At 45.8% G+C, this 22,917-nt stretch overlaps 1 protein-coding gene across 2 annotated transcripts in view; it reads right to left on the bottom strand.

Annotated features, from left to right (window-relative positions):
- Positions 1–108: 108 nt before the first annotated feature.
- The window catches only part of PIGC (phosphatidylinositol glycan anchor biosynthesis class C), a 237,822-nt gene continuing 215,013 nt past the window's right edge, over positions 109–22,917 (bottom strand). For both annotated transcript variants that reach the window (XR_010186753.1, XR_010186754.1), the window contains one exon: positions 109–413. The gene's annotated coding sequence lies outside the window, so the exon portion shown is untranslated. The remainder of the gene's footprint in view (positions 414–22,917) is intronic.

Below are 22,917 nucleotides of genomic sequence, written 5' to 3'. Positions count from 1 at the left end.
ACCCCTAGATGTCTCAAGCTCAGCTTTTTCTGCATGCATCAATTGGCAATGCAAGAAAATGATTTGACATTTTTTTAATAATAATTTATAAAAATGGATACATATACACAATAATCAATTAAAACTGATACATAGTACCAGATAGCAAAACCGTGGCTCACAGTTCATCAGGGGTAATCAATGAATTTTTCAGGATAAGTCTCTCACCATGTCCTGGTGCTGCGCTGGGCTGGCTGGATGGCAAACAAGATCCTGGGCTGAAAAGCTCGGCACCACCGCAGATAGCTTTTATCAGACTTTCCAAATGGATTCCCTCTCCTGTGTCCACAGGTACAGCATGAAGTCCAAACAACGCGTTTCGGTATTCCACCTTTTGCAAGATTGGATCAGGTGTGTGTATACTGTATGTATACCTGTAACGAATTACACACATGTCTGCCAGCATTCTGTATTAACAGGAAAGAGACTAGGGCCCAGATTTATCAAGCCTTGCAGAGTGAAAAATTGCATGGTGATAAAGTACCAGCCAATCAGGTCTTATCTGCCATATTACATGCTGTGTTTGAAAAATTATATTTAGGAGCTTATTGGTTATTACTTTATCACTGTACAATTTATCACTCTCCAAGGCTTGATAAATCTAGGCCTGAGTTATAGAAACATAGGGGGAGATTCAAATGTTTGAAAAGTCAGTTGGGAGTCTGTTTTTTCCTATCTAATAGACAGGAAAAAATAGACTCCCAGACGACTTTTCAAACATTTGAATCTCCCCCATAGAATTTAAAGGCAGATAAGAACCATTTGGGGTATCTAGGGCCCGATTCAGACCTGATCACTGTTGTGCGAATTCGCACAGCGGCCGATTATCGAATGACTCTACATGCACCGCAATGCGCAGGCATGTCGCCAAACAGTGACAGGATGGTGCGAAAATTTTGATTGCACGGGTGTTCGTAGGGTGATTGACAGGAAGAGGATGTTTGTGGGTGGTAACTGGCCGTTTTTAGGGAGTGTCAGGAACAACTCAGGCATTCCCAAGCGTTTTCAGGGAGGGTGTGTGACGTCTGCTCCGGCCTCGATCAGCCTGTTTGTATCGCACTGTAGGAGTAAGTCCTGGGCTACTCACAGACTGCACAGTACGGAAAAATAATTCGATGGTGAGTGAGTTGCGAATGGATTTGCAGTCTTCCACTGTCTGGTGGAATTTTCACACAGCGCACACATGCATTTGCACACTTGCACGGGACAGGTTTTCACTCTCCATGGGCAGCGACTATCTGATCGCAGACCTCTGCAAATTTGCAGCACAGCGATCTGGTCTGAATCAGGCCCCTAGTCTGCACTTTTAGAGTGTGGTTATAGGGATTAAAGTTGGATTAGGGGTTTGTGTTAGGTGTTTGGTTAGTTAGGTTTTTAGGGTTAGGGCAGGCTTTGGATTAAGGGTAAGGATTGGGGTATTAGGTTGGTAGGATTAATTCATGCCTGAAACATATGAACCTGTTAGTTTACTCTAACGTATTTTACACACTCGTTACTCTAACGTATTTTACATACTCGTTACACATTGAGTACCAAGCTTTCAAAATTCATGGCATTTAAAAGGTATAACATCAGGGCTACATCCCCTTATTAAAAGTTAAACATATTTTTGTTACTGTACTGCTCACTTAATCCTAATTAATGTAATAGGGCATCAGGACTGGGGCTGTGGAAATGGTTCAAAGTATGGATTTCTTATTCTCAAAAAATCACAATCTTGCGCCAGGGTATCCGGTCTCTAGGTCGACCACACTTAGGTCGACAGTCATTAGGTCGACTACTATTGGTTGAACTGCATTAGGTCGACATGGTTTCTAGGTTGACATGGTCACTAGGTCGACATGAGTTTTTCACAGTTTTTAAAAAAAAATTGAACTTTTTCATACTTTACGATCCACGTGGACTACAATTGGGAACGGTAACCTGTGCCGAGTGCAGCAGGAAATGGAGCAAGGTACCTTGCCCAAAGCTTGGCTCCCTTTGCTCGCCATGCGAGGAGACATGGTGCACTAACTGGGGTTCCTGATCACGAAGAAAACAACAGCAAATGGTTTTTTTTTAAAAAACCATGTCGACCTTATGTCATGTCGACCTAATGCTTGTGTCGACCTACTTTGGGTGTCGACTTAGTCACTGTCGACCTAAGTGTGGTCGACCCTATGAACCACACCCACGTGCTTTATCTATGCTTTATTTATGCCACAACGGGCAAATGTCACCCTGTAGAAAGTAGTGATGTGCACCGGAAATTTTTCGGGTTTTGTGTTTTGGTTTTGGATTCGGTTCCGCGGCCGTGTTTTGGGTTCGGATGCGTTTTGGCAAAACCTCACCGGAAATTTTTTGTCGGATTCGGGTGTGTTTTGGATTCGGGTGTTTTTTTCAAAAAACACTAAAAAACAGCTTAAATCATAGAATTTGGGGGTCATTTTGATCCCATAGTATTATTAACCTCAATAACCATAATTTCCACTCATTTTCAGTCTATTCTGAACACCTCACACCTCACAATATTATTTTTAGTCCTAAAATTTGCACCGAGGTCGCTGGATGGCTAAGCTAAGCGACACAAGTGGCCGACACAAACACCTGGCCCATCTAGGAGTGGCACTGCAGTGTCAGGCAGGATGGCACTTCAAAAAAATAGTCCCCAAACAGCACATGATGCAAAGAAAAAAAGAGACGCACCGAGGTCGCTGGATGGCTAAGCTAAGCGACCCAAGTGGCCGACACAAACACCTGGCCCATCTAGGAGTGGCACTGCAGTGACAGGCAGGATGGCACTTCAAAAAAATAGTCCCCAAACAGCACATGATGCAAAGAAAAAAAGAGGCGCAATGAGGTAGCTGTGTGACTAAGCTAAGCGACCCTAGTGGCCGACACAAACACCTGGCCCATCTAGGAGTGGCACTGCAGTGTCAGACAGGATGGCACTTGAAAACAATAGTCCCCAAACAGCACATGATGCAAAGAAAAAAAGAGGCGCAATGAGGTAGCTGTGTGACTAAGCTAAGCGACCCTAGTGGCCGACACAAACACCTGGCCCAACTAGGAGTGGCACTGCAGTGTCAGACAGGACGGCACTTGAAAAAAATAGTCCCCAAACAGCACATGATGCAAAGAAAAAAAGAGGCGCAATGAGGTAGCTGTGTGACTAAGCTCAGCAACCCTAGTGGCCGACACAAACACCTGGCCCATCTAGGAGTGGCACTGCAGTGTCAGACAGGATGGCACTTGAAAAAAATAGTCCCCAAACAGCACATGATGCAAAGAAAAAAAGAGGCGCAATGAGGTAGCTGTGTGACTAAGCTAAGCGACCCTAGTGGCCGACACAAACACCTGGCCCATCTAGGAGTGGCACTGCAGTGTCAGACCGGATGGCACTTGAAAAAAATAGTCCCAAACAGCACATGATGCAAAGAAAAAAAGAGGCGCAATGAGGTAGCTGTGTGACTAAGCTAAGCGACCCTAGTGGCCGACACAAACACCTGGCCCATCTAGGAGTGGCACTGCAGTGTCAGACAGGATGGCACTTGAAAAAAATAGTCCCCAAACAGCACATGATGCAAAGAAAAAAAGAGGCGCAATGAGGTAGCTGTGTGACTAAGCTAAGCGACCCTAGTGGCCGACACAAACACCTGGCCCATCTAGGAGTGGCACTGCAGTGTCAGACAGGATGGCACTTGAAAAAAATAGTCCCCAAACAGCACATGATGCAAAGAAAAAAAGAGGCGCAATGAGGTAGCTGTGTGACTAAGCTAAGCGACCCTAGTGGCCGACACAAACACCTGGCCCATCTAGGAGTGACACTGCAGTGTCAGGCAGGATGGCCCTTCAAAAAAATACTCCCCAAACAGCACATGATGCAAAGAAAAATGAAAGAAAAAAGAGGTGCAAGATGGAATTGTCCTTGGGCCCTCCCACCCACCCTTATGTTGTATAAACAGGACATGCACACTTTAACGAACCCATCATTTCAGCGACAGGGTCTGCCACACGACTGTGACTGAAATGACTGGTTGGTTTGGGCCCCCACCAAAAAAGAAGCAATCAATCTCTCCTTGCACAAACTGGCTCTACAGAGGCAAGATGTCCACCTCATCATCATCGTCCGATTCATCACCCCTTTCACTGTGTACATCCCCCTCCTCACAGATTATTAATTCGTCCCCACTGGAATCCACCATCTCAGGTCCCCGTGTACTTTCTGGAGGCAATTGCTGCTGGTGAATGTCTCCACGGAGGAATTGATTATAATTCATTTTAATGAACATCATCTTCTCCACATTTTCTGGAAGTAACCTCGTACGCCGATTGCTGACAAGGTGAGCGGCTGCACTAAACACTCTTTCGGAGTACACACTGGAGGGAGGGCAACTTAGGTAGAATAAAGCCAGTTTGTGCAAGGGCCTCCAAATTGCCTCTTTTTCTTGCCAGTATACGTACGGACTGTCTGACGTGCCTACTTGGATGCGGTCACTCATATAATCCTCCACCATTCTTTCAATGGTGAGAGAATCATATGCAGTGACAGTAGACGACATGTCAGTAATCGTTGGCAGGTCCTTCAGTCCGGACCAGATGTCAGCACTCGCTCCAGACTGCCCTGCATCACCGCCAGCGGGTGGGCTCGGAATTCTTAGCCTTTTCCTCGCACCCCCAGTTGCGGGAGAATGTGAAGGAAGAGCTGTTGACGGGTCACGTTCCGCTTGACTTGACAATTTTCTCACCAGCAGGTCTTTGAACCCCTGCAGACTTGTGTCTGCCGGAAAGAGAGATACAACGTAGGTTTTAAATCTAGGATCGAGCACGGTGGCCAAAATGTAGTGCTCTGATTTCAACAGATTGACCACCCGTGAATCCTGGTTAAGCGAATGAAGGGCTCCATCCACAAGTCCCACATGCCTAGCGGAATCGCTCTGTTTTAGCTCCTCCTTCAATGTCTCCAGCTTCTTCTGCAAAAGCCTGATGAGGGGAATGACCTGACTCAGGCTGGCAGTGTCTGAACTGACTTCACGTGTGGCAAGTTCAAAGGGTTGCAGAACCTTGCACAACGTTGAAATCATTCTCCACTGCGCTTGAGACAGGTGCATTCCACCTCCTTTGCCTATATCGTGGCCAGATGTATAGGCTTGAATGGCCTTTTGCTGCTCCTCCATCCTCTGAAGCATATAGAGGGTTGAATTCCACCTCGTTACCACCTCTTGCTTCAGATGATGGCAGGGCAGGTTCAGGTATTTTTGGTGGTGCTCCAGTCTTCTGTACGCGGTGCCTGAACGCCGAAAGTGGCCCGCAATTCTTCGGGCCACCGACAGCATCTCTTGCACGCCCCTGTCGTTTTTTAAATAATTCTGCACCACCAAATTCAAGGTATGTGCAAAACATGGGACATGCTGGAATTTGCCCAGATGTAATGCACCCACAATATTGCTGGCGTTGTCCGATGTCACAAATCCCCAGGAGAGTCCAATTGGGGTAAGCCATTCTGCGATGATCTTCCTCAGTTGCCGTAAGAGGTTTTCAGCTGTGTGCGTATTCTGGAAAGCGGTGATACAAAGCGTAGCCTGCCTAGGAACGAGTTGGCGTTTGCGAGATGCTGCTACTGGTGCCGCTGCTGCTGTTCTTGCTGCGGGAGGCAATACATCTACCCAGTGGGCTGTCACAGTCATATAGTCCTGAGTCTGCCCTGCTCCACTTGTCCACATGTCCGTGGTTAAGTGGACATTGGGTACAACTGCATTTTTTAGGACACTGGTGAGTCTTTTTCTGAGGTCTGTGTACATTTTCGGTATCGCCTGCCTAGAGAAATGGAACCTAGATGGTATTTGGTACCGGGGACACAGTACCTCAATCAAGTCTATAGTTGGCTCTGAATTAACGATGGATACCGGAACCACGTTTCTCACCGCCCAGGCTGCCAAGGCCTCAGTTATCCGCTTTGCAGCAGGATGACTGCTGTGATATTTCATCTTCCTCGCAAAGGACTGTTGGACAGTCAATTGCTTACTGGAAGTAGTACAAGTGGTCTTCCGACTTCCCCTCTGGGATGACGATTGACTCCCAGCAGCAACAACAGCAGCGCCAGCAACAGTAGGCGTTACACTCAAGGATGCATCGGAGGAATCCCAGGCAGGAGAGGACTCGTCAGACTTGCCAGTGACATGGCCTGCAGGACTATTGGCTTTCCTGGGTAAGGAGGAAATTGACATTGAGGGAGTTGGTGGTGTGGTTTGCAGGAGCTTGGTTACAAGAGGAAGGGATTTAGTGGTCAGTGGACTGCTTCCGCTGTCACCCAAAGTTTTTGAACTTGTCACTGACTTATGATGAATGCGCTGCAGGTGACGTATAAGGGAGGATGTTCCGAGGTGGTTAACGTCCTTACCCCTACTTATTACAGCTTGACAAAGGCAACACACGGCTTGACACCTGTTGTCCGCATTTGTGTTGAAATAATTCCACACCGAAGAGCTGATTTTTTTTGTATTTTGACCAGGCATATCAAGGGCCATATTCCTCCCACGGACAACAGGTGTCTCCCCGGGTGCCTGACTTAAACAAACCACCTCACCATCAGAATCCTCCTTGTCAATTTCCTCCCCAGCGCCAGCAACACCCATATCCTCATCCTGGTGTGCTTCAACAGTGACATCTTCAATTTGGCTATCAGGAACTGGACTGCGGGTGCTCCTTCCAGCACTTGCAGGGGGCGTGCAAATGGTGGAAGGCGCAAGCTCTTCCCGTCCAGTGTCGGGAAGGTCAGGCATCGCAACCGACACAATTGGACTCTCCATGGGGATTTGTGATTTTGAAGAACGCACAGTTCTTTGCTGTGCTTTTGCCAGCTTAAGTCTTTTCTTTTTTCTAGCGAGAGGATGAGTGCTTCCATCCTCATTTGAAGCTGAACCACTAGCCATGAACATAGGCCAGGGCCTCAGCCGTTCCTTGCCACTCCGTGTCAAAAATGGCATATTGGCAAGTTTACGCTTCTCCTCAGACGCTTTTAATTTTGATTTTTGGGTCATTTTACTGAACTTTTGTGTTTTGGATTTTACATGCTCTCTCCGATGACATTGGGCATCAGCCTTGGCAGACGACGTTGATGGCATTTCATCGTCTCGGCCATGACTAGTGGCAGCAGCTTCAGCACGAGGTGGAAGTGGATCTTGATCTTTCCCTTTAATCTCCACATTTTTGTTCTCCATTTTTAATGTGTGGAATTATATGCCAGTATCAATAGCAATGGCCTACTACTCTATTTACTGCGCACAACTAAAAGGCACCACAGGTATACAATGTAGATGGATGGATATTAGTATACTTAATGGATGACGAGTGACGACACAGAGGTAGGTACAGCAGTGGCCTACCGTACTGCTATATACAGTATAATGGACCTGGTGGACACTGTCAGCAGACTGCTAAACTACTAGTATAAAAAAAAAAGCCACCACAGGTATACAATGTAGATGGATGGATAGTATACTTAATGGATGACGAGTGACGACACAGAGGTAGGTACAGCAGTGGCCTACCGTACTGCTATATACAGTATAATGGACCTGGTGGACACTGTCAGCAGACTGCTAAACTACTAGTATAAAAAAAAAAGCCACCACAGGTATACAATGTAGATGGATGGATAGTATACTTAATGGATGACGACACATAGGTAGGTACAGCAGTGGCCTACCGTACTGCTATATACAGTATAATGGACCTGGTGGACACTGTCAGCAGACTGCTAAACTACTAGTATAAAAAAAAAGCCACCACAGGTATACAATGTAGATGGATGGATAGTATACTTAATGGATGACGAGTGACGACACAGAGGTAGGTACAGCAGTGGCCTACCGTACTGCTATATACAGTATAATGGACCTGGTGGACACTGTCAGCAGACTGCTAAACTACTAGTATAAAAAAAAAGCCACCACAGGTATACAATGTAGATGGATGGATAGTATACTTAATGGATGACGAGTGACGACACAGAGGTAGGTACAGTAGTGGCCTACCGTACTGCTATATACAGTATAATGGACCTGGTGGACACTCAGCAGACTGCTAAACTACTAGTGTAAAAAAAAAAGCCACCACAGGTATACAATGTAGATGGATGGATAGTATACTTAACGGATGACGAGTGACGACAGAGAGGTAGGTACAGCAGTGGCCTACCGTACTGCTATATACAGTATAATGGACCTGGTGGACACTCAGCAGACTGCTAAACTACTAGTATAACAAAAAAAAGCCACCACAGGTATACAATGTAGATGGATGGATAGTATACTTAATGGATGACGAGTGACGACACAGAGGTAGGTACAGCAGTGGCCTACCGTACTGCTATATACAGTATAATGGACCTGGTGGACACTGTCAGCAGACTGCTAAACTACTAGTATAAAAAAAAAAGCCACCACAGGTATACAATGTAGATGGATGGATAGTATACTTAATGGATGACGAGTGACGACACAGAGGTAGGTACAGCAGTGGCCTACCGTACTGCTATATACAGTATAATGGACCTGGTGGACACTCAGCAGACTGCTAAACTACTAGTATAAAAAAAAGCCACCACAGGTATACAATGTAGATGGATGGATAGTATACTTAATGGATGACGAGTGACGACACAGAGGTAGGTACAGCAGTGGCCTACCGTACTGCTATATACAGTATAATGGACCTGGTGGACACTGTCAGCAGACTGCTAAACTACTAGTTTAAAAAAAAAAGCCACCACAGGTATACAATGTAGATGGATGGATAGTATACTTAATGGATGACGAGTGACGACACAGAGGTAGGTACAGCAGTGGCCTACCGTACTGCTATATACAGTATAATGGACCTGGTGGACACTGTCAGCAGACTGCTAAACTACTAGTATAAAAAAAAAGCCACCACAGGTATACAATGTAGATGGATGGATAGTATACTTTATGGATGACGAGTGACGACACAGAGGTAGGTACAGCAGTGGCCTACCGTACTGCTATATACAGTATAATGGACCTGGTGGACACTGTCAGCAGACTGCTAAACTACTAGTATAAAAAAAAAAGCCACCACAGGTATACAATGTAGATGGATGGATAGTATACTTAATGGATGGCGAGTGACGACACAGAGGTGGGTACAGCAGTGGCCTACCGTACTGCTATATACAGTATAATGGACCTGGTGGACACTGTCAGCAAACTGCTAAAAAACTACTAGTATAAAAAAAAAAGCCACAGGAGTGTTTTTCAGGCAGACAAACGTATACTGGTGGTCACTGTCAGCAAAACTCTGCACTGTACTCCTGCTATAGCTGCTCCCCAGTCCCCACAATTAAGCAGTGTGAGCAGTGCACTCAGCACAGATATATCATGCAGCACACTGAGCACAGATATGGTATGGAGCGTTTTTTTCAGGCAGAGAAGAGAACGGATAAAAAACTGGTGGTCACTATCAGCAAAACTCTGCACTGTACTCCTCCTAACAGCTGCTCCCCAATCCTCCCCACAATAGTAAAATAAACAAGCAAAGCAAAGCAATCAGATCAACTGTCTCGTATATAAACGGAGAGGACGCCAGCCACGTCCTCTCCCTATCAATCTCAATGCACGTGTGAAAATGGCGGCGACGCGCGGCTGCTTATATAGAAACCGAATCTCGCGAGAATCCGACAGCGGGATGATGACGTTCGGGCGCGCTCGGGTTAGCCGAGCAAGGCGGGAGGATCCGAGTCTGCTCGGACCCGTGTAAAAAAAGGTAAAGCTCGGGTGGGTTCGGTTTCTCGGAAACCGAACCCGCTCATCACTAGTAGAAAGTAGTGTCACATCAATGGTTTTGACCACACTGATTCAAGCAAAAAAGGTATTTTCTTCCACCGCTATAACTATTATTATATATTGCACAAATAATTCAATCTTATTTGAACAATTTAGGCATAAAAACCTGCATATGACTGAAAAATTATCTTCTGACACATACGCAGCGCAAAGCCCACCCATACATAAATATATAATACAGAACAAGCAATTTCTTCATCACACAAGATACCATTTTGCCAGGCAAATTCATGTTACGCAGCACAGACCCTAGTGGAACAGGCGCAGTCACTTGATTTCACAAGAAACAGCCCTTGGCACTTAAATGTGCTACTCCATCCAGACATCAATGACCTCCGTGAAAACCCTATATACACATACAGGTCACGGAAAATCATAAGCTTTGAACAAGACCTGTAACAGATGACAAATTTTGTTCCACATGTGAATGTGAGACAATACCACTAAACCACATACAAAATGTGTCCCTTACATGCGATTCATAAAAACACAACGCCATACATACTAGGGGCAATTCAATTGATTGCTATGTCTACAGTAATAGGCATCTATTGGAGCTATTCAATTGTTGCTCAAATCAGACGCCCATTAGCAGCAGCAGTGAAATCTCAGTTTGCACCCCCGGAGGTGGTGCGCTGAAATGTGCGAATAGTCGCTGTTTGGGTGCCTAAACAAAATTTTTCCGTTCACGTTCATTAGTTTAGTCGTATTTAGCCACTTTACATGGCTGAACATTGACTAACTGGGCATGATTAGCGTGTTAGTTAAAGGGTACTCAAAACAATTGAATTGCAACTATGAGCGCCCATTAATTATCACGCAACAAACAACTGAATCACCCCCATTGTATCTGAACTAAACTCACTGTAGACATGTATAGCTGATAACAGTGTGCAGCTCATAACACACATTGCCACAGGCATAATATACAGGCAAACAATCTGAATAGAGTACAATGCATACACTATGCAGCCAATGTGTACATGTGTGAGATAAAGACACAGAGCATGCACACGGCGAGTGGCAGGCCCAGTGTAAAGGCTGAAGGCAGGGTATATATATTGAGAGAATACAGGTGGTACTTACGGTGACTTCTGCTTACAACTCATTGTCACCCCCTCACTGGGAACCAATCCGGAGTGGCCTACGCATGGCCGAAGTGCTGGGATTCTCCCGTGAGAATCCCATCCCAACCAATGGTGATTAGGGATAGGTACGGGATAGCGATCAAAGAGTTACCCGAAGAAGACACCTTCTTACAGCCAGCACACCCGGTCACACAGCGGGGAATTGTCTCCAAGCTGGACCAATCCAGGCCCACTTTTTTAATTCCTCTGCATGTAAAAGACAAAACTAGCCTACACCAAAGTAATGAAGTCCAGATAATGAGAACATGAGTCGTCGTCCCCTCCCCACTGCCCCTAATTATCCACCTTGCAGCTGGCCACTCCTTCCCTACAATGCACATCCCCCCATCAGTGTCCACCTCACAGCTACTTCCCTACCCCACGGCATAGCCAGCAGACTTTCCTGCTTTATTATGGTCTGTTGACTTGTCTCCCAATCTGTGTATTTTATTATTATTACCAGTAATTTATATAGCGTACATATAGCCCGCGGTGCTTTACAGAGAATGTTTTGCTATTCACATCAGTCCCTGCCGCAGTGAAGCTTACAGTTTATATTTTCTATCACATGTAAACGCACACATTCGCTCTAGGGTTAATTTTGTTGTGAGCCAATTAACCTACCAATATATTTTTGGATTGTGGGAGGAAACCCACGCAAGCATGAGGAGAATATACAAACTCCACACAGGGCCAGGGTGGGACTTGAAACCATGACCTCTGTGCTGTGAGGCAGTAATGCTAACCATTACACCGTCCGTGCTGCACACGGCTGCTTGCAACCCTGCAGATTGGTGTGTAGCCTGACATCATCTGACATAGCGATGAGGAGCTTAGAGAGGCGCAGCTGCCCAGGTGCTTCTATTGTGTTATACAGAGCGACCGGGCCCGGGAGCATCTGCTGGCACTCTGCTTGACTCCTGCAGACAGACATATACTCACAGAGGGCTGCTTGTGGGCAATCCTGGATCACTAAAATTGTATTTGCCTGGAGGGCAGATGGCACTCGGCCCAGCCCGCAACTGGTCACAATTTTCCACTAGAAGTATGTAACTCACAACTCAACAGAAGAGGGGAGGGAGTCCATAATACATGTCTAATACATAAACAGCTGTATATCACTAGTAATGAAAGATAATGGACTTGGGGACTTCTTGCTATCCTTTGGAGCGCATGCTGATTGCCGCCCATCGCTGGGTAAGGCTGCCCAGCATGCTGACAGGAGCCTCCCCCACTTCAACAAGCAAAAATTGCGAACGCTTCGCAATTTCTGCTTGTTAGCAGAAACTGTGGAAGCCTCCTGCCGACGCAGCTTAGCTGCGGCCGCAGGAGACTCGCCTCCATCTTCCTGATCACGGCGGCTGCGTGTGATACGCCCCCGTTTGGCCGCCTCCGCCCCTTGTTCGCCCACCTCCGGCCCCGCAACTCTCCGTTTCCTCCCTGGAAACAGAGCGTTGCCCGCCCACCCCCACCCTGCGACCGCCTCTGTCTGATTGACAAGTAGAGGCGATTGCATTTTCTGCGGGCACACGCACAGGACAGGCACTGCGCCAGGGCCCACATCTTTTCATCAGAAATTGCGGTTGGAGCGCTTATTGCGATCCAACCTGAATTAGGCCCACGATGCAGAGTTGGCCTGAAATCAGCCGTTTGTACTGCCACATTGCGTGCACTAAATAAATATGCATATTAGCCATATACAGAGCTGTACTCATGTTGTGGTGCTCCTGCCCCCTCTCTGTATGCTTGGATTTATATTAGTCGTCATCATCATCAATACACATTTGCACCAGCCTATAATTGTTGAAAAATAAAAGTTTAACCCTGCACAGCCAGCAATTCCATCAGCACGCACTCAGAGAATGCTGCCTACACGAGGTCACCACATTTACAACCAAGTTCCTCCAACAGGCATGCATTCAACTCAACATCAGGCCTAATATATTTTAACTATGGTGTCCATTTTAGGACATACCTTGTACATACTAGAGAGTTACAAAGTGCTACATACTTTTTAATACACTATGTTAGAAAATATAAACAATACCTACAGCTTCCCTGCTGTGTTCCTCTCTTGCTATACTAAAGTAATGTGGTCCAGATGAGGTCACATTACCCACAGGCTGCTGCATAGAGGGAAGCTAGTGTGAGGTGCACCAACTCTCCACTATGCCGCAATCTGTCACAGATAGTATTACCACGGCTGTGTGACAGCTTTCCTTTCTTGCAATAAAAAGATATTTAATTGAACGAAAAGTTAAGTACAGCAAAATACAATTTAAGAAAATAAAATGTTCTTTGTTTATCAAAAACTTGACTTGTGAAAAACCATCACTTTCAAAATAAAGAATTTATTAAAAAAAAAAAAAACTGCCATTCATTTATTGTAAGGAATAACACACATTGGGGCAGATGTATTAACCTGGAGAAGGCATAAGGAAGTGATAAACCAGTGATATGTGCATGGTGATAAAGGCACCAGCCAATCAGCTCCAATATGTAAATGAACAGTTAGGAGCTGATTGGCTGGTGCCTTTATCACCTTGCACATATCACTGGTTTATCACTTCCTTATGCCTTCTCCAGGTTAATACATCTGCCCCCTTATACTTTAAAATATATTGATATTAAAAGTCACCTTAGAGTGCTATGCCTGTCCTCAGCTTCGTACCTGCCTATGGTGGTCATTCCGAGTTGTTCGCTAGCTGTTTTCGTTCGCAGCGCAGCGATTAGGCAAAAAAGTGGCACTTCTGCGCATGCGTATGCAGCGCAATGCGTACGCGCGACGTACTTTCACAACAGCCGTAGTACTTTTACACAAGGTCTAGCAAAGCTTTTCAGTTGCACTGCTGGCCGCAGAGTACTTGACAGGAAGGGGGCGTTTCTGGGTGTCAACTGACCGTTTTCAGGGAGTGTGCTGAAAAACGCAGGCGTGTCAGATACAAACGCAGGCGTGCCTGGGGAAACTTAGGCGTGGCTGGCCGAACGCAGGGCGTGTTCGTGACGTCAAAACAGGAACTAAATAGTCTGAAGTGATCGCCAGCTAGGAGTAGGTCTGGAGCTACTCAGAAACTGCTCGAAAATATTTTGGTGCCACTCTGCGATCCTTTCGTTCGCACTACTGCTAAGCTAAGGTACACTCCCAGAGGGCGGCGGCTTAGCGTTTGCACGGCTGCTAAAAGCAGCAAGCGAGCGAACAACTCGGAATGAAGGCCATTATTTCACAGGAGGGGGTGCATTATTCCCATTGCCACTGAGAGGAAACTCAGGCCCAGGGTAGCAGCATCTTGCCACTTACCTCGAAAAATATGGTGCCATGTACAGGGATGTCAGCCTGAAAACTCAGCTAGGTAATGCACCTTAGAGGGAGTGTGACAGCACCAAAAAATAGAAAGCTATTGGTCCACGCAGTCACCTGACTCCATTCTCCGCCACACCACCTATAAACCGAATGGAAGGGTGGATTTGGCAAGAACCATTGGACCCCGGCCCGCTAGGCCTCAGAAGATCGCTTCTCCAGAATTCAGCACCCAATGCACCTCATGTCAGCTCAATTCCCCAGATTATATCATACATATTTGTTTTGTCTGTAAAGAGTTAGCTTTTATGGATCATGTCATTGCCCGTGAAGAACTTGTTTTATATCAAGCTCTTGTTTTAAACTACCAATAATTGAATAGTCTTCACTCACTGTGGAATTAGGGGTGTAAAGGGGGCTATGCAATTAGTAATAAAGGAAATTAAGCCTCCTTGCTGACGGTGTCTCTTGTAGGGATGGCCATCGGTAGGTTATCCATCGATGGTCAACATCGATGGTACCATTGATGGATAACCTTGATGGTGTAAAACCATCTGTAAAGGAACCATCAATGGTGACCCGCTGCATTACTGTCAACTGCAATGCGGGCCAATCAAAGCCCGGGGGCATTGCTTTGTGTGTGTCAGGGGCGGGGCTAAGCTCCGTGCCCTGACACTATGAAAAAAATAATAATAATTGTTAGCACTAAACCATCGATGGTGGGAAACTGGTTCTCCCCCTTCAATGGTAAAAGTATTCGACATCGGTCATAGACCATCGATCATTTCGAATCATCGATGGTCGATGGCCATCCCTAGTCTCTTGAAACAACTCCCTTTAATGCAGCTGCATCTGCAGTACACAGATGCCTTCACTTAAGTATTACATGAGTATATTCGTATCCAATTCCAAATGTTTCTCTTTAGCATTCCTATTATTAAAACGTGTCATCTAGACAGGGAGGGCATACTGGGAAAATTAGTCCCGCAACAGCCAGAGTGTAACCTGATAGTGTTTGTAAATTATTCAAGATGTACTAGTATGTAGCAACTACAGTATACTGAAATCCTCTCACAAAGTTCATTTTTCTATGGTGTCTGTGAATTGTTGTGAAATGAAAATGTACATAACAGTCATGTACGAGAAGATTATAGTACTAACTGCAATTTTTCTGTAGCTGTGCCTCAGCCAGGGCAAGCAAACATTGTACAAATAATAAGGCAGATTTTTGATTTCATATGTTAAAAACACTCACTGGTACATACAGTAGGCCACAGGTACAGTACCCAGTCAGAGCATCACTCCTTAAACTCAGGCATCTTGTTAGAGTGACCTCTTGTGGATAATATGAATATAGACTTTTCCTAATTTTATCTGACTGTGGAAAAGGGGTTTTCGAAGCTAAACACATTCAATCTACAACTTACCTTTCATATAGAGGAGCACTGTGTAAATTACCAAGGATCACCTTTATATAATCAGATTTCTTTTCTAGAGTTTTGATTTCAAATTAATGTTTTGCTTAAAGTGTTTCCTTACTGAACAATCACACTTACGGCTGAGAAGGGTAATATTGTGCATTATGGGCTCTTTTGCAACCCCACCCTGGTAAATATTAGCTATATTGTACTTTTATTTTAATACTGTGTATAAGAAAAGGTCCAGTCCTACAGGTTTTATCTACTTGGAATTTGAACTCTCAACTGTGAGCATGAAATCTTTAAACATGAATGTACTGTAGGTTCTCTCTGTAAGGCTACCATAATGTGCCCAGCATCAGTATCATATTAGTCTCTTTATGGATGTAATGAATATGTACACTACCGTTCAAAAGTTTGGGGTCACCCAGACAATTTTCTTATTTTTGAAAGAAAAGCACTGTTTTTTTCAATGAAGATAACATTAAATTAATCAGAAATACACTCTAAACATTGTTAATGTGGTAAATGACTATACTAGCTTCAAACATCTGGTTTTTAAAGGAATATCTACATAGGTGTATAGAGGCCCATTTCCAGCAACCATCACTCCAGTGTTCTAATGGTACATTGTGTTTGTTAATCGTGTTAGAAGACTAATGGATGATTAGAAAAACCTTGTGCAATTATGTTAACACAGCTGAAAACGGGGTTGCTCGTTAGAGAAGCTATAAAACTGGCCTTCCTTTGAGCTAGTTGAGTATCTGGAGCATCACATTTGTGGGTTCGATTATACTCTCAAAATGGCCAGAAAAAGTGAACTTTCATGTGAAACTAAACAGTATATTCTTGTTGTTCGAAATGAAGGCTATTCCATCCGAGAAATTGCCAAGAAACTGAACATTTCCTACAATGGTGTGTACTACTCCCTTCAGAGAACAGGCTCTAACCAGAGTAGAAAGAGAAGTGGGAGGCCCCCGATGCACAACTGATCAAGAAGACAAGTACATTAGAGTCTCTACTTTGAGAAATAGATGCCTCACAGGTCCTCAAATGGCAGCTTCATTAAATGGTACCCGCAAAACGCCAGTGTCAATGTCTACAGTGAAGAGGCGACTCCGGGATGCTGGCCTTCTAGGCAGAGTGGCAAAGAAAAAGCTATATCTGAGACTGGCCAATAAAAGGTAAAGATTAGTATGGGCAAAAGAACAAAGACATTGGACAGAGGATGATTGGAAAAAGTGTTATGGACAGACGAATCGAAGTTTGAGGTGTTTGGATCACACAGAAGAACATTTGTGAGCTTCAAAACAAGTGAAAAGATGCTGGAAGAGTGCCTGACGCCATCTGACAAGTATGGTGGAGGTAATGTGATGGCGTGGGGCTGCTTTGGTGCTGGTAAAGTGGGAGATTTGTACAAGGTAAAAGGGATTTTGAATAAGGAAGGCTATCACTCCATTTTGCAATGCCATGCCATACCCTGTGGACAGCGCTTGATTGGAGTCAATTTCCTCCTCCAACAGGACAATGACCCAAAGCACACCTCCAAATTATTAAAGAACTATTTAGCGAAGAAGCAGGCAGCTGGTATTCTGTCTGTAATGGAGTGGCCAGCACAATCACCAGATCTCAACCCCATTGAGCTGTTGTGGGAGCAGCTTGACCGTATGGTACGCAAGAAGTGCCCATCAAGCCAAACCAACTTGTATGAGGTGCTTCAGGAAGCATGGGGTGAAATTTCTTCAGATTACCTCAACAAATTTACAGCTAGAATGCCAAAGGTCTGCAATGCTGTAATTGCTGCAAAAGGACCATTCTTTGACGAAAGCAAAGTTTGAAGGACAAAATTATTATTTCAAATAAAAATCATTATTTCTAACTTTGCCAATGTCTCGACTATAAGTTCTATTCATTTAGCAATTCACTTGATAAATAAAAGTCAGTTTTCATGTAAAACACAAAATTGTCTGGGTGACCCCAAACTTTTGCACGGTAGTGTATATCTAGTCCACACAGGGTTACACTTCACTGCTCCAGCGCGCGCGCGCACACACACACACACACACACACACACACACACACACACAGTTATACCACACTGCTCCAGTGGACAAATAGGGTGACACCGCACTGCTCCAGCACACACATTGAGTTACACTGCACTGCTCCAGGACACACACACAATGTTCCCAGCAGTGCTTCAGCACACATATAGGGTTACACTGCACTGCTCCAGAACACACATGGATACACTGCACTGCTCCAGCACATGCACACAGTTCACTGCACTGCTACAGCACACACAGGGTTACACTGCACTGCATAGGAATACACCATACAGGGTAGACTACATAGGGTCACACCGCATAGGGAGGCAATTAGTGGCAGCAGCCTCCCTGGACTCTCCGCTGCTCAGCACAGACCAGCGTGGTGGCCGGGATAGTACTCAACGCAGTAGTCAGCGCATTGGAGGTCAACTTCATTTTATGGAATCGAATCTGATCTCCTGGAACTTCGTCGGGACAGATAGGCCTGTCGCACCTTCAACTTTTAATTAAATAGCGTGAAAAGTGTTTGGAAATATACGCTGCAAAAATGACATTGTATATTTCAAACTATTTTCACAATTTCTACTAAATAGAACCGTAAGTCTATCTATCAGTGACGATAGAAAATAGGATTTTGATAACCTACCGGTAAATCCTTTTCTCCTAGTCCGTAGAGGATGCTGGGGACGACATCAAGACCATGGGGGGTATAGACGGGATCCGCAGGAGACATGGGCACTCTAAAGACTTTTCATTGGGTGTGAACTGGCTCCCTCTATGCCCCTCCTCCAGACCTCAGTTGTAGAAACTGTGCCCAGGGAGACTGACATTTCGAGGAAAGGAATTACTTAACTAGTGGTGAGATATCTACCAACTCACACCCTTAACCATGCCGCACACATGGCATTCAACATAACACACGCCAACTGGCATGAACTAATTGCAGCAACATGCTGAAACCAAGATAACACAACTTGTGTAACTGTAATAACTAAACTGCAGGTAAAGTACGCACTGGGACGGGTGCCCAGCATCCTCTACGGACTAGGAGAAAAGGATTTACCGGTAGGTTATCAAAATCCTATTTTCTCATACGTCCTAGAGGATGCTGGGGACGACATCAAGACCATGGGATCTATACCAAAGCTCCAGTACGGGCGGGAGAGAGCGGATGACCCTGCAGCACCGGTTGACCAAACTTTAGGTCCTCATCGGCCAAGGTGTCAAACTTGTAGAACTTAGCAAATGTGTTTGACCCTGACCAAGTAGCTGCTCGGCAAAGTTGTAATGCCGAGACCCCCCGGGCAGCCGCCCAGGATGAGCCCACCTTCCTAGTGGAGTGGGCCTTTACTGACATCGGTAACGGCAATCCAGCCGCAGTATGAGCTTGCTGAATCGTATTTCTAATCCAACGTGCAATAGTCTGCTTTGGAAGCAGGACAGCCAATCTTGCTGTGATCATACAGGACAAACAGAGCCTCTGTTTTCCGTATACGAGCTGTTCTAGCAACATAGATTTTCAAAGCTCTAACCACATCTAGAGACTTTGAATCAGTGAATGTGTCAGTAACTACTGGCACCACAATAGGTTGGTTTATGTGAAAAGCAGAAACCACCTTTGGAAGAAAATGTTGGCGAGTTCGCAACTCTGCCCTATCTTCATGGAAAATCAGGTAAGGGCTCTTGTGAGACAAGGCCCCCAATTCCGACACCCGCCTTGCAGATGCCAATGCCAAAAGCATCACCACTTTCCAAGTGAGAAACTTCAACTCTATCTTTTGTAGAGGCTCAAACCAATCCAATTGAAGGAACTGCAATACCACGTTAAGGTCCCATGGTGCCACTGGAGGCACGAATGGAGGCTGGATGTGCAGAACCCCTTTCACAAAGGTCTGAACCTCTGCAAGAGAGGCCAATTGTTTTTGGAAGAACACTGAAAAGGCCGAAATCTGGACCATGATTGATCCCAATCGTAGGCCCGTCTCCACACCATCCTGCAAAAAAATGGAGAAAACGTCCTAAGTAAAACTCTTCCACAGGAGCTTTCTTGGATTCACACCAAGACACATATTTCCTCCAAATACGGTGGTAATGTTTTGACGTTACTCCCTTTCTGGCCTGAATAAGGGTGGGGATGACCTCCTTAGGAATACCCTTCCTGGCTAGGATACGGCGCTCAACAGCCATGCCGTCAAACGTAGCTGCAGTAAGTCTTGGTACACACAGGGCCCCTGCTGCAGCAGGTCCTCCCGAGGAGGAAGAGGCCGAGGATCTCCTATGAGTAACTGCTGAAGATCTGGGTACCAAGCCCTTCTTGGCCAGTCTGGGGCAATGAAGATAGCTCGAACCCTTGTCTTTCTTATGATCCTGAGTACTTTTGGGATCAGCGGAAGTGGATGGAAAACATACACTGATGGAAACACCCACTGGGTCACCAGTGCATCCACTGCTACTGCTTGAGGGTCTCTCGACCTGGAACAGTATCTCTGAAGCTTCTTGTTGAGACGAGACGCCATCATGTCTATTTGAGGAACTCCCCAAAGACTTGTCACCTCTGCGAAGACTTCTTGGTGGAGGCCCCACTCTCCTGGATGGAGATCGTGTCTGCTGAGGAAGTCTGCTTCCCAGTTGTCTACTCCCGGAATGAATATTGCCGACAGAGCTTGTAGATGTTTTTCTGCCCAGCGGAGGATTTTTGTTGCCTCTGCCATTGCCGTTCTGCTTTTTGTTACGCCCTGCCTGTTTATGTATGCGACTGCTGTTACATTGTCCGCCTGGATCTGCACGGGACGGTCTTGAAGAAGATGTACCGCTTGTTGAAGGCCGTTGTAAATGGCTCTTAGCTCCAGAACGTTTATGTGAAGGCAGGCTTCCTGTTGTGACCAACGACCCTGGAAGTTTTCTCCCTGAGAGACTGCTCCACAGCCTCGGAGACTTGCATCCGTGGTTACTAGGACCCAGTCCTGAATCCTGAACCTGCGTCCCTCTAGCAGATGAGAGCTGTGCAACCACCACAGGAGCGAAATCCTGGTTTTTGACGACAGGATTATCTTTCTGAGCATGTGTAGGTGTGACCCCGACCACTTGTCCAACAGGTCCCACTGGAATACTCTGGCATGGAACCTGCCAAACTGTATGGCCTCATAGGCCGCCACAATCTTCCCCAACAACCAAATGCACTGATGGATCGACCCACTTGATGGTTTCAATATCTGTTTTACCATTCTGGATTTCCAAAGCCTTTTCCTGGATTTCCAAAGCCTTTTCCCACGGAAGAAATACTCTCTGAACTTCTGTGTCCAGAATCATCCAGAGGAAAGACAACCTTGTCGTCGGTTCCAACTGTGACTTTGGGTAATTTATGATCCACCCGTGTTGTTGGAGTATTGACAGGGAGAGGGATATGTTTTGTAATAATTGCTTCCTGGATCTCGCCTTTATCAGGAGGTCATCCAGATAAGGGATTATATTGACTCCTTTCTGACGAAGGAGGACCATCATTTCCGCCATCATCTTGGTGAATACCCTCGGCGCCGTGGAGAGACCGAAAGGTAACATCTGGAATTGGTAATGGCAATCCTGAATTGCGAATCTCAGATAAGCCTGGTGAGGAGGATAAATGGGAACATGCAGGTAAGCATCCTTTATGTCCACCGACACTAAGTAGTCCCCCTCCTCCAGACTGGCAATCACCGCCCGAAGTGATTCCATCTTGAACTTGAACCTTTTCAGGAAGAAATTCAGATCTTTTAGATTTAGGATCGGTCTGACTGAGCCGTCCGGCTTCGGAACAACAAAAAGGCTTGAATAAAAACCCTGCCCTTGTTGTGACAACGGTACCAGGACTATAACCTGGTCTTGACATCATTTTTGGATTGCCGCTGTTACTGCTTCTCTCTCTGGCGGAGAAACTGGCAAGGTCGATTTGAAAAATCGGCATGGGGGAACGTCTTGAAACTCTAGTTTGTATCCCTGGGATACTATTTGCAACACCCAGGGATCCAGGCCAGACAGAATCCAATCCTGGCTGAAGAGCCTGAGACGTGCCCCCACCCGAGCGGCCTCCCGCAAGGGAGTTCCAGCGTCATGCTGGGGATTTGGCAGAATTAGGGGTAGACCTCTGCTCTTGGGAACCTGGAGCCGGTGTGGGCTTCTTTCCCCTTCCCCTACCTGCAAAGAAGTGGGAACCTCTCGCCTTTTTATATTTATTGGGACGAAAGGACTGCATTTTCGGGTGATAGGTCTTTATTGCCGGTGCAGGCGCAGAGGGCAAAAATGTTGACTACCTGCGGTAGCCGCTGAGCCTAACGCATCCAGGCCATCGACCAAATAAGGCCTCACCTTTATATGGGAGAGCCTCCATGTTTCTTTTGGAATCTGCATCCGCGTTCCACTGGCGAATCCATAACGCCCGCCTAGCCGATACTGCCATGGTAGCGGCTTGTGAACTCAAGAGTCCAATATCCTTCATTGCTTCCAGCATGTAGGCGGCAGCGTCCTTGATATTCCCTAACTTAAGGAGTATCTCATCTTTATCAATCGTGTCAATTTCTGATGACACGCTTTCTGACCATTTTTCAATAGCGCGACTCACCCATACTCAGGCAATAGTGGGCCTGAGCAGTCTACCATTGGTAACATAAATGGATTTCAATGTCGTTTCCATTTTGCGGTCTGCCGGCTCTTTAAGAGAAGCCGTGCCAGGAGCAGGGAGAATTACCTTCTTTGTCAACCTGGAAAGTGCACTGTCTAACACAGGGGGTAACTCCCATTTTTTCCTGTCTTCAACCGGGAAAGGATAAGCTATGTGAATCCTTTTGGGAATACATTTTTTTTTATCAGGATTCACCCACATCCCTTCAAACAGAGCATTTAGTTCGTGTGAAGGAGGGAACGTGACTTTGGATTTCTTTTCCTTACATCACAGGTTCTCAAACTCGGTCCTCAGGACCCCACACGGTGCATGTTTTGCAGGTCTCCTCACAGAATCGCAAGTGAAATAATTAGCTCCACCTGTGGACCTTTTAAAATGTGTCTGTGAGTAATTAATACACCTGTGCACCTGTTGGGTTACCTGCAAAACATGCACTGTGTGGGGTCCTGAGGACCGAGTTTGAGAACCTATGCCTTACATAAATGAGC

Source organism: Pseudophryne corroboree, chromosome 9 (assembly GCF_028390025.1).
Source record: "Pseudophryne corroboree isolate aPseCor3 chromosome 9, aPseCor3.hap2, whole genome shotgun sequence".
Lineage (NCBI taxonomy): Eukaryota > Metazoa > Chordata > Amphibia > Anura > Myobatrachidae > Pseudophryne > Pseudophryne corroboree.
This window is presented reverse-complemented; position numbering and strand designations above follow the sequence as displayed.